At 33.5% G+C, this 5000-nt stretch overlaps 1 protein-coding gene across 5 annotated transcripts in view; it reads left to right on the forward strand.

Moving 5' to 3' along the window:
* The window catches only part of LOC137643118 (uncharacterized), a 19635-nt gene that overhangs the window by 1091 nt on the left and 13544 nt on the right, over positions 1-5000 (forward strand). The gene's annotated exons all lie outside the window — the stretch shown is intronic.

Consider the following 5000-nt stretch of genomic DNA (forward strand, 5'->3'; position numbering starts at 1 on the left):
TTTCTTTTAAAGAACCCTTTCCAAAACGAGATTTTCTTCCTAATTAACTTCCATTCCAATTTTATTATTGCAAGCGGTAGCACTCATCTCCGTTCTTGTATTTATGGCTTCGAGTCCAGCTTCATAGTTTCTGTGAGAGTTTAATTATTTATAAGCTAACATCCCTGTTACAGTTAAAAAAGAATAGGTATGTTATCTGGGAAAGGTGGATGAGAAAGAATCCACAATCTAATTTTGCTTTATCTTTATTGGCTCTACTAATTCGTGAAGATCTCTTGTTCAACATGCTGCTCACTGTATGATCTTCTTTAGCAACAAAATTCTTCGGCCATAACCATCGTTCATATCTCGCATGACGCTAGAATTGCATTTACCTGTCATCTCATTAGATTCAAGACACTGTCTTGCCGATGTGTCGATCTTCTTAAACTTTTAATTGTCCTTAAGAGTGTTTGGTTTACTGTCATATCAGTCCAAAATCAGCTCATTTCCTTTCAGAGGATTCAAGAGTACGTACAACCGACCATAGTTCTTTTAATACATTACCAATAATAATAAACCCTACTGAACTCACATAGCACACGAACAAGTAATAGCCACCCACATGCATTACGGCATTACATAAACTGTTTCTTGGACCGACACAAAATTACGTGTCGTCCAGTATGAACGCTGATCGAGGTTAAAAAAGGTCGCTTTCTCATTCTCTTTCTCGCATACATCTACGGTAAAACGCAGCAAACTTTTAATTGCATTAGAAGAGTTCGCATTTAGAATCTGGAGTGGCAATCGTATTATCCTTACTTGGTCATATCCTCCACAAACTCATTTAAACTCGGAAACACGTATGTCCCAACAGTTTTCCACTCATCTATATCAACAAACACGAAGACATTAAACGCACGTCAACTGACCTTGCTATTGGCGTAAGAGATCTTCAGTCTTAACATTTAAACAACTTTCAATGTCCTTCTTGAAAAGTTACACCGGAATTGAGGAAAAGCACGAGGAAATCTCTGGCAGAAGATATTTCCTTGAATCTGTCCATAAAATCTATCTTTAGTAAAATATTGTTCCAGCTGCCAAAATACATTAAATAATCCCTATACTGTGAGATATGTGAAAAACCTCTAAAGTGTAAACATCAAAATCTAGATTGTCAAACACAAAGTGTACTAAGCGACTGGGTGATGGGATTACACCTAATGAAAGAAGCTTTAAACAACTGTGCTTCATTGTTTGATATAGAGAATCATATTTTGTAAAAAAAAAAAAAAAAAAAAAAAAAAAATGTGCCACTAGTCTACATCGAAATTTCCCGTGAACATTAACAGTAACTCCAAGAAGAATAAGAGAGGAAAATTTTCTTTCCTAATTGCAGATGTAATAACAGGAACATTAACAATATTCACACAATGTAGGTTTCATGTATATCCTTTCAAGCATTTTTCAACTTTTTTTTTTTTTGAGAAAAAAATGAAGCGAACTAAGCGTATAGATTCTTATATCGTTTAAAAAAATCACATGAATGGTATTTTTGTTGAAGTTTACTGTATTTCTGCTTTAGTTACAGCTGTTACAATTTTGATAATCTTGCGTCATTCATCTTCCTTGTTCTTAAGAATCTAGAGTCTAATTATATAAAACTTTACTTTGTATCTTTTGTCCTGAAATTAACACTTGTGAGGATTACATTTACGTACGTTTCATTCAATTTTCTTTTAAAATGTCTAGCCTTTATTTTATAACTATACAACTTTTCAAGCAATTCTTGTGTAGTGAAATGAGTCTAATTTCTGTCTGACGTAAAGACGCACCTGGATAAATATACCTGAGAAACTTTTTTTTTTTTTTTTTTTTTTTTTTTTTTTTGTCGTCCACGCTTTCTCGAAGGATCATCTGCTTTTATTTTATTTATTTATTTATTTATTTTTTCTTTCTTTTTTAGAAATACAACTGTTGCGTTCTGAAGTATTCATCTCAATTTCTATGACTCATGAACTTCAAGCGTTTGAAAGTTACTTCTTTTACCATCTTCTCTCTTCATACAAGTCTCCACGAGAGTTCCATCAACTGACAAACTGTTTACGTAAATTCCACAATCAATTCCCTTTTGCCTTCTCCATTTTTGCACCAAATTTTGGAAATAATATAATACCCAAAGTAAAACCTAAATTTAAATCAAACATTAGCTAATACACAAAAGAAAACAGAAGAAAAAGCTACACTGTGGCAATAACTTGACAAAATGGCATATGTTTTATAAAATGTCACATCTAAAGAAACACACAACGTGCACTTCTGCTAGAGAGTTTTACGTTCATTATTATTGTGTTTATTGTTTTCTGTCATAGGACAGCCTGTTTTTACATAGACATCGATCGTTTGCAATGACTGGGGACGAATGTCAAGGTGGAGTTAGACATTTGTCTTTTAAATGGATACCACAAAATAGAAGATGATACAAATTCATTTGTAGAACATTTTACGCAATTTAACTCCCAAGATTGAAATTTGCGTAGATCAGCGTCAAATATTGACATATGTTTTTAATGATAAGAATATAATTAAATCCAATTTTCAGCTTGACATGGATTAATTCACCCAATCAATTGAAATATACCTACATTGACTGAAGTGATAACCAAGAAAAAATAGTTTTGAATTACAACGAAATCAATGCAAATATGAGTAAAAAAAAAAAAAAAAAAAAACGATCCATCGTCTCCTTTTTATAAAAATTTCGAAAAAGTTCCTTTTGGGGCGAATGTTCACTTGATTGTTGTATAGTCAAGCAATGTTATGCTTAGATTGTTAAAAAAACACAATTTTAATCGGAAATTCTCCGTAAAAATATATTTTTTCTCAGCCATATTTCAGTAAAATACAGGCGACCGTAATTTTACCATACTTTGCTCTTATATTTTACGGCTTGGTGACCGTAACATCACTCCTTTACGTCAATATTTCCGTTTTTAAAACGGTAAAAATCCTGGATTAAATGTTGCAAGGCATATACCGTTTTTAATGCAAATTTTTAAAAGTGTAGCTATTACGACTTAGCGACTGTAGTTAAACTAGAGTGATATCATGACAGGCAGAGGTTAGCTGTGTATATTTCTAAATGATGACTTAGCGCTGTCTTTCTCGTTTTGTAGATTTGATTGGTCATCGTTCTTTTAAGAGGGAAAGATAAGTTTCATTATTTTGCCTTCAGTGTTTTCTCCTATATTCTAGCACCAGGTATGAAAATTATTAGGGAAGTTAACGATTAATTTGATTGATTTCTTTGACTATTATCATTCTCTCTTTTGTTAATTAGATTATTCATATCTTTATTCCTATGAAAAAGAACTTCAAATTCATAATCTTTTAATTTTAGCCAACAATGATTAGGAAATACGAAATCTAAATGTGATGTTTTTGGTATATACATATTTGCTCTGATTAGAGAGTAGAAACCATGACTATGATGAAAAAAACATTTTTGGTATAAAATTGTCGGTTAAGGTCGAGTGATTCAGTCATTTCTGATACTCATTGATAAAGCTTAGTCCCTATATAAGTGAATCCAAACCGGAGAGATGAATTTATCAATCATTATGCAGATATGTTTATTTTGATCGCAGCCCTTTTAAATTACCGCAAACGATCATGAAACTATCATTTGGTGTTTTAGTAGCTATTGCGCAGCTTTTCTTTTTCCCCAGAAATTGAAAGACTTCTCTGTATCATGCTTATCTACTCGTCCTTTTCTCTCACTGATTTAATTTTTGGATGAGATGATACAAAATCCATAGCCACGTTTCTTTACTCTTTCATTTACTATAGTTGTGTTTCTCTGAAAAAAATAGAAATATAGTTCGCACTCTTCTTATGCTAACATGAGTATGGTACCACTGACCTCAATTCGTTTAATGAAAGATTACTTAAACAAGTCACTCAATTAGTCGTTATCATACTGGCAAATCTTATCAACTAAGAGAGTACTGTAACGTAAAATCAGTTATCTGCCGATTAGATCAAGTTACAATTTCTGTGGAGTTAATCTACTTAGACATCGAACAGATTATATAGGTCAAATGTGAACCTATCTATGGTTATAGTCATGATATACTGTAGCACTAAATGGGAATCTTTTAACAGAAAGAAAGAAAATTTTAGTTTTAAGCAGGACCGCAGTCTGAAATATCCAACAGCTAATAGCTCAGTAGTAGGCTACTTTGTACAGTCAAGTTAAAATGTCCGACGAGAATCGCGCACGTTATTGGGCATAGTGTACTCTCTACGGTGACACTAATGGTCAGTGAGCGTCGTTGGACTACTGAATTTGTTGTAAATAGGCTGGCCAACTAATTTCTGAAATAATAAAAATACCTGGGTGTAGATGCATAACCTACCGGCTACAGTGAAGGAAGTTAGTTCTGTTAGGGTACTAAAGCTGTGCATTGGGAAAATACATGCTGACCAGAGAGAGAGAGAGAGAGAGAGAGAGAGAGAGAGAGAGAGAGAGAGAGAGAGAGAGAGAGAGAGAGAGAGAGAGTAATTCTGTATTTTTTTTCAAGTAGCTAGCAATGTTAAAGAGTTTTATAGAAATTGAGCTATGGTCTTAGAAAACATATTGGTATGAAGGCCTACTATATATTACAAAATAATTTCTTATGTAGATGAATATTCAGATAAGATCAAATTTGTCTTGGATGTTTGAAACTATATTTTTTGTCTGAGGTAGAGTTTCATTTGCAAAATTAGGGTTACGGTGGTCTGTTGGTAGAGTCCTTGCCTGGTGATTGCCAGATTAGGGTTTGAGTCCCGCTCAAATTTGGTAGTTCCTTTGGTCACTGCAATCTCATCATCCTTTTGAGCTAAGTGTCGGGTGTTTGGAGCCTATAGGTCTATCTGGTGAGTCATCTACTGCCATTGCCTGATTGATTGATTGATTTTAGGTTTTTTGGCATCCTGACATCGAAGGTCATTGACGCCGATAACGTTTATTATAG

This window comes from Palaemon carinicauda, chromosome 1 (genome assembly GCF_036898095.1).
Source record: "Palaemon carinicauda isolate YSFRI2023 chromosome 1, ASM3689809v2, whole genome shotgun sequence".
NCBI lineage: Eukaryota > Metazoa > Arthropoda > Malacostraca > Decapoda > Palaemonidae > Palaemon > Palaemon carinicauda.